The sequence below is a fragment of the Pituophis catenifer genome, unplaced genomic scaffold (assembly GCF_029215685.1).
Source record: "Pituophis catenifer annectens isolate HBS135680 unplaced genomic scaffold, rPitCat1.0.hap2 SCAF_3, whole genome shotgun sequence".
NCBI lineage: Eukaryota > Metazoa > Chordata > Lepidosauria > Squamata > Colubridae > Pituophis > Pituophis catenifer.
In genome coordinates, this window is record NW_027256883.1 from 35,832,321 (window position 1) to 35,851,316 (window position 18,996).

The 18,996-nt window shown below is 39.5% G+C and overlaps 1 protein-coding gene across 2 annotated transcripts in view; it reads left to right on the forward strand.

The window, feature by feature from the left end:
* Window positions 1–6,278, forward strand: part of STAU2 (staufen double-stranded RNA binding protein 2) — a 133,869-nt gene extending 127,591 nt beyond the window's left edge. For both annotated transcript variants that reach the window (XM_070942204.1, XM_070942205.1), the window contains one exon: window positions 6,132–6,278. The gene's annotated coding sequence lies outside the window, so the exon portion shown is untranslated. The remainder of the gene's footprint in view (window positions 1–6,131) is intronic.
* The last annotated feature ends 12,718 nt before the right edge of the window (window positions 6,279–18,996 follow it).

Here is an 18,996-nt window from a genome sequence, read left to right on the forward strand (position 1 = left end):
ATACCAGGGTGGCCTTCGTGCAGCATTTCCAAAACTCTATGCCTTAACCAAGAAGGAATGACCACCCTGTCTCCCCACAGTAAGCAACCCCCCAACATTGACAGTTCATTTTTCTTATTAAAATACAATTGAAAATCCCCACTGTCCACCTTGGTGGGCCAACCCCACATTATCCAGCCCATTACAGTGTGCAATACAGAGTCTTTGGCAGAAGCCTTCGCCACTTCGCCAGAAGAAATGGAGCCCGGGGATACAACATCAATCAGTAGCACCAGGGCTTCCGGAGTTGGGTTCTCTAATATTTCAGGCAAGGGGCATCGGCTGAGGGCGTCAGCATGGCCCAGGGTTTGGCCCAATCGGTGGAGTAGTTTGTATGAATAAGCAGCCAGGAAGATGGACCATCTAGTCATCCGAGGGGAGAGTGCAGCCGGGGTCGGCTTGTCACCAGCCAAAAGTCCCAAAAGAAGCTGATGGTCCGTAATAAGTTCAAAAGTCCGGCCAAACAAATACTCGTGAAATTTTTTGACCCCAGCTACAGCCACTAATGCCTCCCTGTCCAGCTGGCTGTAATTTCTTTCTGGACTAGACAAAGTGCGAGAGTAATATGCAATGGGCGCCTCTAACCCATTCGGTAGTCTATGGCTCAACACAGCACCCACACCAAAAGGGGACGCGTCGCACACGAGTACGAGTGGCAGTTCAGAGTTGTACAGTATTAAGAAACTGTCCTCGGACAAAAGTCTTTTAACTGCCCTAAATGCAGCCGCTTCTGGTTTGCCCCACACCCAGGGAACGTTTTTTCCTAAGAGTCTATGCAGTGGCTCTGCAATGGTGGCTTTGTCCTTTAAAAACATTGTGTAAAAATTGAGGAGTCCCAAGAATGCCTGCAGTTCAGGCTTCAATTTGGGAGTGGGCGCATTATGAATGGCCCTGACTTTACTTTCCGTGGGGTGAATACCCATTCCGTCAATCCAGTAGCCCAAAAATTCTACGGAGGGTACCTCTATCTTGCATTTGGACTTTTTAAGTTTAAGTCCCGCTTTTCTAAACCTGGTTAGGACTTGTCTAACCCTATCCCCAAGATGTGCATCGTTCTGGCCACTAATGAGGACGTTGTCGAAATAGGGGACGACTCCTGGGAGGCCTTGTAGAAGGCGCTCCATGGTGCTCTGGAAGAGCCCTGGGGCGATGCTAACCCCAAACTGTAGTCTAGTGCATTTAAACGCACCTCTGTGAGTTACTATGGTCTGTGATTCTGCTGTAGTGTCATCTACTGGCAGCTGCTGGTATGCCTGCGCAAGGTCTAATTTGGCGAATAGCTTGCCAGGCCCCAGGGAGTGTAGTAGATGGTGGACGATCGGAACGGGATAGGCGCTCTGTTGCAACGCCTTGTTGATTGTACATTTATAGTCAGCGCAGATTCTAATTGATCCGTCTGATTTTACTGGTGTGACTATTGGGGTTTCCCACTTAGCATGATCTACGGGAACTAACACCCCTTGTCTGATTAGCTTGTCGAGCTCAGAGTCAATTTTGGGCTTTAAAGCAAATGGAACCCGTCTTGCTTTTAGTCTGATTTGGGCCACATTGGGGGTCTAAATTAAAAGAGATAGGGGTCCCCACGTACTTGCCTAGTGTCTCCTCAAAAACGTCCCGAAATTCATGAAGGAGGTTTTCTTTGAGTGATGGCCCGCCGATGCTGTGGACGCCCGTGAAGCCCATGCCGAGGGCTCGGAACCACGCCAGTAAAGACTTGGTAATGGCTTGCTGACGATGGTCAGGAGAAGCTCTTTCTGGAACTCGCCGTAGGTGACCTGGAACGTGCCCAAGCCTTCCACAGGAACTTGGTTTCCTTGGTAATCGAGGAGGCGAACTCTTTGTCGTGACAGCTGGGTTTTCTGGATCTTTGGCAGGAGCGCTTTGAGTGTAGTCCAGGACATGATGGACAGGGTTGACCCGGTGTCGATTTCCATTTCGCATGGTCTCCCTTCGATTTCTACTTTCGTGTAGACTTTCTCTTCATCAGTCGTGCTGGCTTGGCCGATTCTCGTGCTGTAGGTCTCCCGCTTTTGAATCTCGCGCTGTTTTCTCACGCTGTCATCTCTGGTTGGCTGTTTTGAACGTGCCGGTTCTGGTTGGTCGCGGTAGTCAAGTGGCTTGCGACTACGTGGAAATTGAGCTCTACAAACTCGTGCTAGGTGGCCTTTCTTTTCACAACGCCTGCAAATGGCGTCTCTGTATTTGCAGGATTGTCTCTCATGATCCCCGCCACAGCTAGGACAGTTCTCGTGGCGGCGGCTTTGCTCGCTTTTTTTCTTTTCCGTGTGGAAGACGTCTTCGTCTGACTCTTCCTCCGTGCTGGTTCGCGCCTCCTCTCTGTGAACGGGGGCTGTTTTTGGGCCATCTTTGCTTAGCAGTGGCTGTTGTAGCGCTTCAGAAGCCTTCGTGGATGCTTTGTGTGCTCTAGCTTCGTCGAGGGCACCGGCTAACGTTAAATCTGGCTTCGCCAGAAGGCGCCTCTGTAAACGAGTGTCTCTAACGCCACAAATCAATTGCTCGAGTAGCGCATCGTCTAGATCCCGGTAGTCGCAATACGTTGCGGCTTTTCAAAGAGCGGCCACTATTGCGCTGACCGGTTCTCCTTCTCTTTGTACACGTTGCCGGAGCTCGTAGCGCTGTACAAATTTCGAAGGAACTGGAGCATAGTGGGCTTTCAGGTTTGCTTGAAGGACGTCCCAGGGGACCGTCTGGACTGGGGTTGGCTCGCAGAGGGACTCGGCCATCTCGAATACGTCTGGCCCGCAGTGGCTTAAGAATAGGGCTCTTTTTCGGTTCGCGGAGAGCCCATGCATCTCGCTTGCTTCCAGGGAACACTCGAACCTGGTCAGATACGATCCCCACTTCTCTCGGGTCGGGTCTAAGGGTTTTGGTGGAACGTAGGCAGACATTGCCATGTCTCCGTGTTCGCTCGTCACCGTGGCTGAAACTCGGAGCTCTTTTTGATTTGCTTCTTGTGGCCTCAATCCCACCTTCGTCGCCAATGTTGTACCGCGGGAATAACGAGAGGCACAAGCAGGCTAGTGACAACAGCTCTTTAATTCAAGGTGAGACTTTAGCAAAGGAACACAGGCAACAGCAATCTTTATATACTTTTCAGGAGCAACCGTTAACCAATCACAATTCACAGGGCATTTGAATTTCCCACACAAAATAGATACATACATAACAGAAGTGGAAAAATAAATTCAGTTACTATAAGTGAATTCAATCATAGGCAAAAAGGCCAGTTTTCTTCCTAATAGTTTATATAGCAATTAAAGTCTTGCTCAAAGGTAGCTGTTGAGCTTTCTCAGAAGCATCCAGTGGACCGGATTGCCCAATCTGGTAGCAATGGAGGTGGGTGGTTCGGAGAACCAGTAGCAAAAATCCCTGCCCCCTCCCCCCGCCCAGCTGAGCCGCACAATCATCAGAGGCTTTTTTTTTTAATTTTTAAAAGCATTTTTTCTAGAACCTCTTCAGGGGAAAAATGCTTTTAAAAGTTAAAAAAAAGCCTCTGATGAGCGCATGGCTCAGCTGGGATCGTCAAATGCTTTTAAAAGCCTCTGATGATCCCAGCTGAGTTGCCTGATCGGCAGAGGCTTTTTTTCTTTTAAAAGCCTCTGACGATCCAAGCTGAGTTGCCTGATCCGCAGAGGCTTTCTTTCTTTTAAAAGCCTCTGACGATCCAAGCTGAGTTGCCTGATCCGCAGAGGCTTTCTTTCTTTTAAATGCCTCTGACAATCCAAGCTAAGTTGCCTGATCGGCAGAGGCTTTTAAAAGAAAAAGCCTCTGCTGATCAGGCAACTCAGCTGGGATCGTCAGAGCCTTTTGAAAGCATTTTTTACAACCTCTTCGCCGAAGAGGTTGTAGAAAAAATGGTTTTAAAAGTAAAAAAAAAATTGGCCACGCCCATCCAGTCACATTACCCCACCCTATCAAACCACGCCCACAGAACCAGTAGTAACAAATTTAGATTTCACCACTGCTCAGAAGTTCAAAGGAAACCATGACGGAAATAAACTGAGTCATTTTAGTGGGGGGACGGAATTACCATTTAGGCCGTGCTACAAAATAAAACCCAAGAAAAGTGTATCCCATGGTTCATGTAGAAAGGGAAGGGAATCCTTGGTACAATAGGTGTGGCAAGGAGAAAATTAGGTCTTAATATCCGCTCAAATATGGAGAAATTATGGACTAGGAAGTGAATAATTTTAAATAATTAAAATATTCAGCTGACCAGCTATCATGGCAGAACTATGAGACATCCTCCTTTAGGGAATAAGAAATATAAAAATAATTATTTTGGGCAGTTCCCCTCACAAGGTTGAATTGTGGAGGTTGCTTGAAAGCCATATGTAGAACTTTGCCTTATGCATCCTGTTCCTATAGATATGAAATTGCTTCACCTGCTAAAGAATAATTCTGCCTTCTGAGTTTCAGAAATTAAAGCCAATGTTAGAGGTATGACATATAGAATGAAGTCAAATCAACGTGTAGGATCAAGAAGGTTGAGAGCGGATTGGGAAATAAAAGTCTGAGTAAAAGAAAGGTCTTTGGGCATTGGAATCCCTTTTAAAGAAGGCTACTTTCTTTGATTTGTAAGAATCTTGCGTCACAATGAACAAAATCAGGAGTAAAATAATAGAAGTGGCCAATATCCCTGAAAATCTAAGGGACCAGGGACCAAGATAAAATAGTCCTGTCTGCTTTGACATGACCATCTGAATACCTTCTAATGAAATATGGTAGCCCATATAATCCATGCAGGCAGATCAAAGGCACATTCCTCAAGCTTTAAATACAAGTACAAAAATGAAAACCCCCAAATGCAATGTGCATGGACCCCGTGCATGTATCTCACCCCCCGCACACATCCCCCACATGCACATGCCCCACACATGCACCACATGCCCCCCCCACATCCTGCATGCATGCTCTGCAGAGACCCAAAGACCAGCTGGTTGGCAGAAGGCGCGCGCAAATGCGCAACAGAATTGAACTGGGGCGATAGCTTGTATGCCCACAGAGAGGGCGCTGCGGGCCACCTCTGGCACGCGTGCCATAGATTCACCATCATAGTGCTAGGTAATATGTATCTTGGTAAACTCTAGTATTTTTCATTCATGTTTTCTGGATTTATGCCTATATGTGGCTTCAGTTTTTTTTAATTAATTGTTGGATTTTTAAAATGTATTTCTTTCCAATACTTTTGAGTTTTTTTGCATGACTGTGGATATCCAGTAAAATGTTCCTTCTTTATTTTGGCATTTGTTGTTATATGCTTTATCTATCTAGGTGATTGTAGATCGAATAATATGTACAGTACCATCCACTGTGTATTTATTTAATTAAGAGATTTTTTTACCCACCTTTATTACTGTACTAAACTCTTAATCCCTTGGGTTTAAGAAATCTTGTCAGATTTCTTAGTGCCTTCAACAATGGCAAGAGCTTCTAATGTTTTTGAACAAAGTTCTTAAAAATTCAGTGAGATATTCAGTGATGTATCTGCCTTGAAAGTAGCCCATGTTGAACTGTACAGCATAGTCAACCAGAGCTGGCCACAGGAAATGTTCTATGATATTTGCTTTATGATAATTGTACATCATAAAGTGCTTTATAACATTTGCCAAATTTTAATTCCACTGGAGTTATGCAACTTAGATTTTGGACATATTTGGACAAATTACACCATTTGAAGTACCTTGGTTGAAAATGTTTTGCCTTATAGTACACTATTTCACCTAGTTAAGGGTTACAAACACAAGAGTTTTATTAGTATATAAATAAGTACCTCAAGGTGGCAAACCTATATAATACTCCTTCATTTTCCTGTTTTCCCTGCAACAACAACCATGTGAGGTGGATTGGAGAGAGAGAGAGTGGCTGGCTCAAAGTCACCCAGTCAGCTTTCGTGTTTAAGATGCAACTAGAATTTACTTTCTTTTGATTTCTAGGCCAGCATCTTAAGCACTACACCAAATTGGTTCTCAATATATAGAACATTTTGTACCAGTTTTCTTTTAAATATAGCTTGGATTAAATATAGTAATGTAACTTGGGTTAAATTTTATTGTTTTTTTTCCTCATAGCTCTCCACATTGGTCCACCGATTGCCACAGATGGATTCTATGTGCAATTTGGGAGTCCTCCTATTGCCTTTCTAGTTCACACACACACAAAAAAAAAGTAAGGAAAGAGAAAGAACATTCGGATTTCCAAGATTCTGTAACAGTTCCTGGTGCAATAAACTTGACCTATATGACATTGGTTTCTTAGTCTAGTTTACCTTATTGGACCATCACTGATCCTGGGAACCTGGATCTATGGTTGAGCTGATATCAAGCAGTTTGCCCATATTTTGGTTGGTTTTCACTTCTGCTGTTGTATATATATTTTTATGAATAAACATATCAATTGATTAAAGTTGATTAGACCTGCTTCTATCATTGATATTCTACTATTCAGAAATCTTATCCATTCATATCCAGCTATGCATACTGGGGAAACATAATGAATGCATTGGGAGTGGAAGTTGTAATTAAGTGTGCACTGAAGGGGAAAGTGAATGATTGGTACAAAAAAAGTACTTTGAGAATCACGTGATAAACATATGAAAGAAATGTGAATAGGTTGAAAGGAAAAGGATGCCTGAAAAAGTTGTAGTTTTGGATGGAGCTCATAAGAGTCGCAAAAAAAGAGAAAAATGAAGTTTATAAGACAAATGGTAACAGCAAATAAAAATTAAGAAGTTTATGAATGGATGGTTCATAATATAGAAAAGGACAGAAAAGGATAGTAAATGTGTTAGTGTAAATTATACTTAGCTATATTTCCTTTTCTCGAATGTAAGCATAAATTATGTGTTCCTGTTTATATAATGAGCTGAAATTTTGACAACATTATCATTTTATGGTTTTAGTATATAGATATTAATATACATATAAGAAAAAGTAGTACATTAAGTAAACCTCAGATTTAATACCCCTATTTGTAAGGGTTGAAGCTAGAAATTTGGGGATGCAGATTTGTGGGCCTGAAAGAATTGCTGTGTAAGCAATGAGCAGATGAGCTGGTTTACCACGTTCTCCGGTAGGCAGATCTTCTATGTACATAAGTCATCTTTCTTGGCAAAATACGTCAATTCAGCTAGTTGTGTTTGTGAAGCTTCTGCAGTTAGCAAGTTCCTAAATAAAGGACTCGGTATTTGTAGTATTAAGATTTAATGCCATGCCTAACATGAAGACTAACATTCTAGACAAATCTCATAACTACACATGAGAACACCTTTATGCTGAGTTGTTTTTGTTTTTGTTTTTTGCAATTGAAAGTTAATACTGGTATCATGTTAGGGGGAAATGATATCATGACAATATATTTCTACAGGCATATTTTCTCCACAGTTACATATATCCCCATATCAGATGAAGTAATAATTGCAAAACAATCATAAAATGTGGAAAACCGCCTTTGGAAGTCTCCAATTATTACAACCATAAACACTTCTTCAACTCATCCTCCTTTTACCATCCTTAAATAATTCCCTTACCCAGATTCCTTGACACATTTCCTCTCAGGAATATCTGGGGAAGTTCCCTGAGCAATTCGCTGGAAGTGAAATGTGTTACTGAGTTCTATAAATGTTTTTTTCCCCCATTTCGCATTCCAGCTTGGAGTGTTCATTGAAGATAAATCTCTTTCTATGGAGCTTATCTTAAATTTGGCATCCTGTCATAATGCTAAGCACCACATGGGAACAAACTCCACTAGCGAGACTTTGCTAAGAATTTTTTTTTAGATACTGAGGAATTTTTGTCACTGTATGCAGTGATAAAGAAACTGATATATTACTTCACAAAATACCAGACTGTCTAGTAGGTGGGAAAAATTCCAGTATTTCTATTATCACTTTGCTGCTCATTCATAGTTTTGCATCATTTTCTGTAATGTGAAAGAAAAACCCAGCTGAAGCGTTTTTCTCCCTCCTTAACTGCACACAAACACCCACACACATTGTAGTTGGAAGATACAGTCATGGCTTATTCAGAATAGAGGCCAAGGTCCATTCTAACTATCCTGCCAAAAGACAATATGCTGGCTTTTCTTTTCTGAATCATCAGCAACCAATCAAAGAGCATTGCTTTTACTATAATCCTGTCAAGTGGAGGGAAATTCTCCATTTTCTTGTAAATTTGTAATTGCATAGTTACTTTGTTAAATATTCTTCAGTGGAAGTACTTTGATAAATTAACAGAGTCTGCTTATTGACGTATAAATTAAAATCTAAACTCTAAAATCTAAACAGTGAGAACTCAGCTCTGTGTCCCTCTATTTCCTTCTTCTTCATTAGAAAAGCTTGTTCAATGCCATTTCAATTCCTGCTCAAGAATATAAATAGCCTTTAGCTTTATGTAAATTTAAATATGACTCCAGGGTTGAATAAAAATCATCTGTAACTATCAGAGCTACAATTACTCTGACAGAAACACAAAGTGTTCTGCTATACACTCACAGAATTATAAAATGATTGCTAGGAATTCATTCCTACCAACAAATTCACATAGGAAAAAAAGGGTTTGGCTCTCTAGGCACAACAGTGACATCACAGTCCTTATAGAAGTAATACTTTTTCTCTCTCATTTATTGCACTACCTTTACATGTAGATTGTATAACACAGGATGTTACAAAATCTCCAGCTCACCTCCATATTTCTTATTTTAGGTTGGACAGTCATATCTGTAGAAGGATAATTTGTGTTAGGTATGGATTTCATGCCCTTCTGTGATAAATGGCATATAACTTTGGAAAGAAGGAATGTTGAACAAGAGGAGGCAAGGAGGTTTAATTTGTGATAGATTGCCTTTTTTTTTTTTCAAAACAATATTTTGCTCTTAAAACTTAAAAGGGAGCTGTTCTGGGGGTAAATTAATGTATTTGGAAATAATGTACTGTACTGGTTGGGTAATATTGTGCCCATGAAAAATGGATAGCATAATTCTCACTGATCACAGACCCACAGAGATTAACACATGGCTTTTCTCTATAAGGCGGAGATGATGACCAACAGTCCTAAATCCGTAAATCAAAGAATCTGAACTGGAATGGGTTATTTAAGTCATCAAAACCCACCTCCTACTCCTATTCAATGCAGAAATCTAAATTAGAGCTGGTGTGAGAGATGGCAATAAACACACAGCCTGAACATATCTCCACTATTTCCTTTGGCAATTGAGTCCATTGTTAAATACGCTATACTAGACATAGAATCCAGAATGAAGACGAACTATTATTTCCCACATTGCCAACTATGCTAATGCAACTCATAGCTTTACAAGTTACAAGTGCCCTTCAGCCCACTTTCACAATCACTGTGATTTGCCTCTTCCACATAATATTCTCCATGGAAAAAAAAAGATAGATATTACCAATGTGCATATTTCCACCCACTTTTTGATGTTACTTTATTTATTTCAGCCCTGCCCACTACTGACATTCTCTTGCGACAGCAGACTACCTATAAAGGGAAAGGACTGCTCGTCCTTGCTTTAGAACTTTTCTATATGTAAATCCAGGACCTTTCATTGTGATGAATGCTCTGCTAGAAAATTCAAAGAAACTGCCAACACAAATGTGTCACTTTGTATAAACTGAACTAATAAAAAGTTGGACACATTTAAAAGGTGGGAAAACTGTTTAGATTTTTTCTTATTAATTACATCTATTTGTTTTAATTTGATCCCAGTCAGGATTAATAATAAGATTTTGGACAAAAAATGGGTAGGCCAGTGCAGAATATAACTACCGCCTGAAAGAGCCCCTTAACTATGCTAACAGTTTCCTTTGCCTATCTTTAAGAGTAATTTTCATTTAAACAGGATGTCTTTTTTATTTTTATTTATTTGTATTCTACCTTTATTATTTTTACAAACAACTCATGGCAGCAAACATATCCAACGGGCCTTCCTCCTCCTATTTTCTCTACAACAGGGACCCTGTGGGCTGAGAGGGAATGATTGGCCCAAAGTCACCCAGATGTTTTCATGACTAAGGCAGGACTTGAACTCACTATCTCCTGCTTTCTAGCCAGATGCTTTATGCAGTTTTTTCTTTTTCCTGAACCTACGGTAGAGAAGAACTCTGAGATGTCTCGACTGCTGGAAGCACTTTAAAAATGTTCATAGAACATGATTTATGTTCTATGGCGATATAGATTGGACTATGGCTGTGACAGCCTAAATACAATATATGTTCCCTCCCATTCTAGTTATTCTAATTTAATTTAGAATTTAAGATCCTGCATTGAAACTAAGCCTGCGGGAATTCAGTTAAACTATGGAATTTATTGTTATCAAGTATGACAATAGTCACCAAATATAGCCAGTCTTAAAAGGGAAGTGGACAATTCACTTAGGATGGCACTATTAATTACTATTATCTTCTGAATTACAGGCAAGTAAAGCAGCATATTTTAAAAATCAACTTTGGTGAGCAAAACCTGGATTAAATAGATCCTAAATAGGATTATATTCCTATGCAAGGGAGGCATAGGCGTTTCATGTGGAAAGAAGCCATATGAACATTTGTATTTTGTGTTAGCCTGATGGAATTACTCCTCTTGGACAGTAAACCAGGAAAGAAACACACACCCGCACAAACACACATACATGCAGGAACAGGAAGCACCAGCTGCTATCAAAATTTCCCAAAGGGTTTTTAGCATTTGCTCATTTTCTCAGGCCTGGTGCAGATTTAATTTGTGTTATTCCAATATATCTCTGTCCTTCAACTTGTTTAATTCAAGAGTGTTCAGCATACTAGACTGTCTTCAGGATTTTATGTGAAAGGGCAAATTTAGTAATATAACTAACTGTATTCAATTTATTTGTATACCAGTCCTCCACCCAAAAAGGTCCTCCTAAATCTTCTTCAGGCCCAGAGCTTAGACTCCCTAAGTGTATCCTAAAACTTTTAACAATACTGTGCTATTTAACTGGTCAGATTAGGATTCAGAAGTAAAATAGGATTAGGATTCAGAAGTAAAATAGGAGTAAATAGGAGAAGTAAAATAGGAGTAAAATCCCAGTTTTCAGGGAATGTAACTATGTGTGAATTGTGGGAGAACTGCTGATTTACACAAAGTTTGGCTGTTTTAATAAAATACAAGGCATGGAAGCAATCACCAAATAAAACTGGGCTTTAGAAAGTTAAATAGTAACCGAAGAAAAAAGATTTTTATTAATTTTTTAATTGTTAATAATGAGATCTGAAGACATCCAACCAAGAATTCTCAAAGAATTCAGTTTGGAAATTGCTAATCTTCCAACCTATGGGGAGGTGGTAGTATCAAAAAGCCAAAATGACAATCATGGAAGCGTGATAAAATCTCTCTCTGCTTTTGACAATTCTTGCAGACGTTGATACCACTGCCTGAAAGCAAAAAAAAAAAAAAAAAAGCATCTAAAATTGAGTTAGACAATAGGTATTGTTATATCAGTTTCTAAAAGAGATCTAGAATTGATTCAGAAATTTGTAGATTAGAAAATTGTTTCTAGAAAATTGGTGGAAATTGCACAAAAGAAAAGCTAGGCATTAAGAAGAAAAAACAACATTGAGAGAAAATCAACATGGTTTCTGCAAAAATAAATTCTGTCTTACCAACTTTTTTGAACTTCATTAGGCATAGAGGAGCGCTTGCAGTTACTGCAGACTTGTATTTTCAAAAAGCCCTTGATAAAGTTCCTAAGAAAAGGCTCTTACATAAATTAAAGGATTATGGATTAGAGGATTTGTCCTTTTAAAGATTGTTACTGATTAAAAACAGAAAGCATAGAATATTAAAATAACAGAGGGATTTTTTTTCCCTCAATGGAGGAAATAAGGATACAGGAACCTTCCTAAATTGCCTTAATTTTGAAATAAGCAGTGAGCTGGAAATTTGTTGGATGTAATCAAACTATTCAGGATTGTAAGGTCAAAATTGACTGAAATTACCCAGAAGGATCTTATTCCAGAATGCTTTCCAACAACCAACAGATCCAATTTAGTGTAGTAGTTAAAGTCACTGGGCTAGAAACCAGGCTATAATGATTCTCACCTTGGACATGAATCCAGTTGGGTGTCTTTGGACCTGTTAATTTCTCTCAGCCCCAGTAAGGAGGCACTGACAAACCACTACCAAGATATTGCAATCAAAAGTGCACACTTACCCAGGAAGATAAGAGATGTCAGGACTAATTTGAAAGTGGCATACGCACACAAATACAAGCAAAGGGCAAATACAATTGAGTTTAGGTAAGTGTAAGTTATACACATTGGAGAAAACTGCCTAACTTTATATATACAGCTAGAGCCTGAGTTAACTAACTAACGAGAAAAAAGTTCATGGGGTTAATCCAAGTTAATGGATTCAAGTTCATCCAAGTTAATGGATCGCTCAGAGAAGGTGTCAGAAAGCAATTTTTATTTTAGGCATCCTTATTAAAGGGAAATGAGGCTGTCAACATTGTAATGCCTTTTACAAATCTATGGTGCACCCATATTGTGGTTACATTTGTAAGAGAATGCAACATGATAGATTTTGAAAAGTTATATCAAATATTTATAACCTGCTTTTCAGTTTGACTGTTTTATTGTATATGCTTTAAATCTATTTTTAATATATTTTAAAGTATATTTATATACTTTATACATCTACTTTAAGTTTGTCTGATCTTCTTTCCTAACTTTTTTTAATGAGACATTTTTCATTCAATAAGTGGCTGCTAAAAAGTACATAGTTTTAAAAGATTAGCAAGGGCTTTAACTGAATTTGAACACTGTACTCTTCTGAAATATTTCACCAGCTTTAACTGTACTTCTGGCCCAATTTGTAGTGCTCAACTTGCATTATAAAGCCCTATATTGTATGGATCTAGTATCTGAAGCCATGCTTACTTCTATTCTTCCTTTTTACTTCTATCTTATGGTGAGACCTTTCTCAAATACCCATGATTTAACAATATGGTGCATGGCAACCAAAACAGTTAGGGCATCCTGGCTTTCGAATTCATTTAGGTCTATAAATGAATTTAGGTCCATACTTTATTATTATTATTATTTTATTATTATTTATTGAATTTGTATACCGCCCTACTCCCGAAGGACTCAGGGCGGTGAACAGCCAGATAAAATACATATAATACAAATGTTAAAAAAGCATTAAAATACAATTAAATAATTGGCCCAGAAAACAAAATTTAAAACACCGCAAATTCATAAGACAAATTTAAAATTGAAGAATTTTAAAATTTTAAAAAGTTTAAAAGAGAGGTTAGGCCAGGTTGGCCTGCTGGAAAAGAAATGTTTTGATGGCACGGCGAAAAGCGCGCAGGTCCGGGATCCTCCGTATCTCCGGGGGGAGCTCATTCCAGATGGCGGGTGCCCCCACAGAGAAGGCTCTCCCCCGTTTGGCCGACGGCACCCTGAGGAGCCCCTCTCTATGGGAGCGTATTGGTCGGTGAGAGGCTACTGGTGGCAGAAGGCGGTCTCGTAAATACCCCGGTCCTAAGCCATGGAGCACTCTAAAGGTGGTAAACAAAACCTTGAAGCGCACCCGGAAGACCACCGGGAGCCAGTGCAGATCGCGCAGGAGGGGGTCACATGGGAGCACCCCGTCGCTCCCATAACCACCTGCGTGGCCGCATTCTGGACCAGCTGGAGCCTTCGGGTGCTCCTCAAGGGGAGCCCCATGTAGAGAGCATTGCAGTAGTCCAGGCGGGAAGTGATGAAGGCATGAGTGACCGTATTTAACGAGTCCCGATCCAGAAAGGGACGCAACTGGCGAATCAGGCAAACCTGATAAAACGCCCTCCCGGCCACAGCCGTCAAGTGCTCTTCTAAAGACAGCTGTGAGTCCAGGAGGACTCCCAAGTTGCGAGCCCTCTCCGTGGGGGCCAATGACTCGCCCCCAATAGTCAGTGATGGCACCAACTGACTATATCGGGATGTCGGAAACCACAGCCACTCGGTCTTGGATGGATTGAGTCTGAGTACTTGTCCATTTGAATGTCTTATGCTCGGAGGGATGTATTATTAATTACTTGTTTCAATCATTTTGCATGGTGCTTACCTCTACTGCATTTAGTAGCGTATTTAGTAAGAAATATATAAAAAAAGACCAGCTTGAATATATCACTTAGCATGATCACTATAGCATGATCACTTTTCATATTCTTTATAAGTATTCAGTTTAAAGATAATTTTAGAAAGATCTACCAATCGTGAGTACTCAACAGTGTCACTGATGTCTTAAAGATCAGTTAAATTTTTTATTATTGTACATGAAAATAGACACAAGAAGTGGAGAGAAGTAGGAAAAAATGCAAAAGTGTGAATCTCTCATGACTCATAAAAAGGAAGCTTATAATCATAGAAAGTATGCAATGCTATTTCCATGTTTCTTTTTACAAGCCTCCAGACTGAAACAATGGTTTTATTTAATTAATTGTAAATTTGATACAGGTTCTTCTTGTGATAAAGAAACTGAATATATAATCTGTTGATTTAAGGTTCTATCATTTAAAAAGACACAGCTGAAGTTTATAGATTTCACCTGGTTTAACAATCATTGCTCCTTTTTAGAGCTTTGGCATCTCACTGGAATTGTGCATCTATGTATGCCAGGTGTGTGTAAAAGAGACAGAGTAACTAGCAAACTATAATTACTGAGGTTTGATGTACTGCAATTAAACTAGTATAATATCTATACAAGTGTATAGTATTGTAAGTTCTTTCTATCCTGAAACTGCCACTAAACTTTGGTTCAAATGTTATTAAAGGAAGCTGAAGTTGGAGAATTACTACCTCTGTTACACCCATGTCTCCCTTATTCTTTTAAAGTAAAATTTTGGAATGGAATATAGCAACAGAACTATAGGATTTCCAGAAGAGTTTAGCTGAAGAGTAACCAGGAAGTATGATTATAGCTGTCATAGCATTTCAGTGATCTTTAATAGGGCTCTGATGGCCATATTTATGGCCTTTAAAATATTTTGTTAATTTTTTAGACTCAAGATTGACCCTCAACCTATGTATAGGTCTACTATCTATAGAAAATAAAAATTATCAGGCCAGAATAGGAAGGCTTACAGCACAATCCTCCAGATCTCCTCAAAATAAGGTATACTCAGTGTAGTTGGCATAAATAAATATCCAGTCTCAGTCATTTAAATCTTAATTTACAGTTAAGTATTTACACAATCACATTTAGAAATTCTTCTCTCTGTTAGCCTTTTGGGGGGTAAACGATTCTTCTCAAACTTTAGTTATAATGGTTCTTGACCAATGTAAAAAAATTCTACAAACACACATTATGATTCATCAGGAGGAGATGAGGGAATATCAAATAGTTTCATTGTTAACTAGGCACCAAGAGTAGAATTATATCAATTTGTGGTAATGTTACAGTGTTTAGACACCATTTTAGTCTGGGCAGCCACATACCTTGACTTTCGTTCTGAATCATAGTGGTCTACAGTTTGAATAAAATGCTCCAAAGATTTAGCATAAAATTCCCCATCTTAAACTACATATCAAATTAAAATCTAGGAAGGAGTTATTAATTCAATCATCTAGCAGATTCAGTGCATGAAGTAAACAGTAAATATAAATATGAAAAATTATAGTGTGGTCACTGTCTTATGTAATGGTATGTATGCATCCCTGAAAAGTGTTAAATCAGTTTGAAGTAATCAGTTTGAAGTAACGGGGTGAGCACCCATTACTTGTCCCAGCTTCTGCCAACCTAGCAGTTTGAAAGCACGTAAAAAATGCAATTAGAAAAATAGGGACCCCTTTTGGTGGGAAGGTAACAGCATTTCGTGCACCTTTGCCGTTTAGTCATGCTGGCCACATGACCATTGAGACGTCTTTGGACAGCGCTGGCTCTTTAGCTTTGAAACAGAGATGAGCACTGCCCCCTAGAGTCAGGAACAACTAGGACATATGTGCGAGGGGAACCTTTACCTTTACCTTATTTCCTTTTATCTATTTTATAATGATTTATCTATTTATAATGATTTTATAATGATTTTAGATGAGCGTATGATGGCCGTAGCCAGGGGGGCTTTCTATCAGGTTCGCCTGATACGCCAGTTGCGCCCCTTTTTGGATCGGGACTCCTTATGCACGGTCACTCATGCCCTCGTCACTTCCCGCCTGGACTACTGCAATGCTCTCTACATGGGGCTCCCCTTGAGGAGCACCCAGAGGCTCCAGCTGGTGCAGAATGTAGCCGCGCGGGTACTTTTGGGGGCGACATGGCACTCCCACGTAACACCTCTCCTGCGGGAGCTGCATTGGCTTCCGGTGGTTTCTGGGTGCGCTTCAAGGTATTGGTTCTCATCTTCAAAGCGCTCCATGGCTTAGGGCCCGGTTATTTACGAGACCACCTTCTGCCACCGATAACCTCCCACCGGCCAATATGCTCTCACAGAGGGGGTCTCCTCAGGGTGCCGTCGGTCAATGTCGGCTGGCGACTCCCAGGGAAAGAGCCTTCTCTGTGGGGGCACCCACCCTCTGGAATGAGCTACCCCCAGAGATACGACTGATCACGGACCTCCGGACCTTTCGCCGGGCTCTGAAGACTTTTTTATTTCAGCAAGCTGGGCTGGCTTAAAATTTTTTAATTGATTAATTTTATGGGTAAGGGGTTTTAAATTGGTGGAAGCCAATATAGATTTAATTATGTTTTAAAGTATTTTAATGTTTATATTGTATGTTTTTTAATCCTGCTTGTTCACCGCCCCGAGTCCTTCGGGAGAGGGGTGGTATAAAAATTTAATAAATGAAATGAAATGAAATGAATGATATAGTACCCATAATAGGATATAGTACCCATTAATCTTTTTTCAGGTACATTTCTCATTTATAATTTTTCTGTGCATGGCAGAGAAATAGACCTGCTTTTCAATGCAGCTGCAGGTCTGTCTTTTGTGATTTGCCTAACTTCAAGGAATTGCCTAATTCTTTTGATTAAGCTTTGGTCACCAATCAATGAAACAATCACAGATGGAGAGGATAACCAGTTATCATGAACAGATATCTACACATTTCAATTGGAAGCTGTGTTAAATATGTATTTCAGGGTTTCTGAAATGCTGCATAGTCTATTTGGATGATATTTCATTACATGCACTCATTCCTTCTGCAAAGAAAAGAACGTACTGATACTTTTCAGGAACTGGGCATACTTTTCAGGAACTTTCTTCAAGTCAATTGATTATAAAGGCACATCAATAAGGGAGGCTTAAGGGTGGTTGTGGGAGATCACCAAATGTGGAAAATAATTTATGGTGTGAGAATTAAGATACGAGATCAGATATGAGATCAGATCAGTTGGGGAGATCGTGTGCTTTTGAGTTTATTATTTAATTCAATATTGTAGTAACAATTTAAAAAAACTCATCTGAGTGGACTTTGTTTGATAGGTGTGTATGGGATGAAGATTATATAACAGTCAAAGAATAAGTAAATTTTCTGTGCTAGGGTTGAGAGTAGAAGTGGAGGCCCTGTTGCAAAGATAGTCCAAACACTGATACTGTGCTTCCTTGTTACAGTACATGCTATCCGGTTACTGGCCAAACATCATCTTTTTTAGACTCACCATTTGATATGAATTCTGTAAAATGGGCTGTGACTGTTTTCATTCACTGACAGATATGTGCTGTATTTTGTGTGTATATAGCCAGCCGATTCAGACTTGCAGGATTGGCAAATTCCAGGGTCCTTCAGTTAAATAATGCAATCTATCAGGATCCCCAAAGTGGCACCCTCTGTAACAGTAACTATCCCTTGGAATGAGGTTCCTCAAGATCCAAAGGGCCCCAACTCTGTTGTTATTTAGAAAGGCCATGAAAACCTGGCTCTTCATCCAGGCCTTTGGTAAGTGAAAGTGGGATCCCTTGTATCTTTCATTGTTGCCAGTTTTAGTCTTTTTTCCCTTTCTTTTAAATATAATATTGTATTATCTTTGATTGTTGGGAGCAACCCAACTGGGGAGGGGGGAAAGGTTGGGTGGCATGCAAATTTAATAATAAATAGATACTGTTTATACATTCCAAAATTGGAAATTCCATACTTGGCTCAAATTCTAACCTTTTTTTGCAGAAAGAAAGCAACCATTTGTGGAAAGAAAAATCTAGTGGGAAAATTAATGGTCACCTTTTTACACTATTATTACAGAAGAACCAGCATGAACAAATCAAAATCAAAATATATTTTATTTTTAAAAACTCTATTAGATGGTATGCACCTGCAGTTGCTAGGTCTTTAGCTGATCTGGTTAAATACATTATGTAAACACAGCTGGTGTTCAGCATAGAACTGGGAAAAGCACAAATTGGATATGTCCTGCCTGAGAATGCTTTTATTATATGGGCACTTTTAAAATACAATCAATCAGTTTTTAGTGATCCGTGATCTTTGTGGATTAGGTAGGTTATTTGTTAATATTTTTAAAAAAATCTTTAAAAGCATAAGTTTATATGTAAAAAATCTGTGTTTTTTTTTTTTTTTGGAATTCCAGAAAACAATTTGTTGTTTGGATATGTGACTTTGTCAATCATAATTCTCAAGAGATGCATCTGGCAAGAGACTTTAAAAATGCTCTCATACAATCTTCCAAGTTCTGCCTTGATGTGAATAATGTGATGTGTGAAAAAAGAACATGGATAATGGTGTCTTCGAAATGGGATGGAGACTGAAGCTTAAAATCTGCCGGGACAATAGAAAACCTGCTGTAGAGAACCTTTATGTAAGCAAGGTACTAATGCTGTCATCGAGATAGTGGTTATGGCTTTGTTCAGGATGCTGCTCTTAATGATTTTAAGGGAGTGGATTGCAGTAGGCAGGACCATAAGCATCTAAGGTATTTGAATAAGATAAGAATTTAAGTTCATTTTAAACTTGGGCTACAGCTT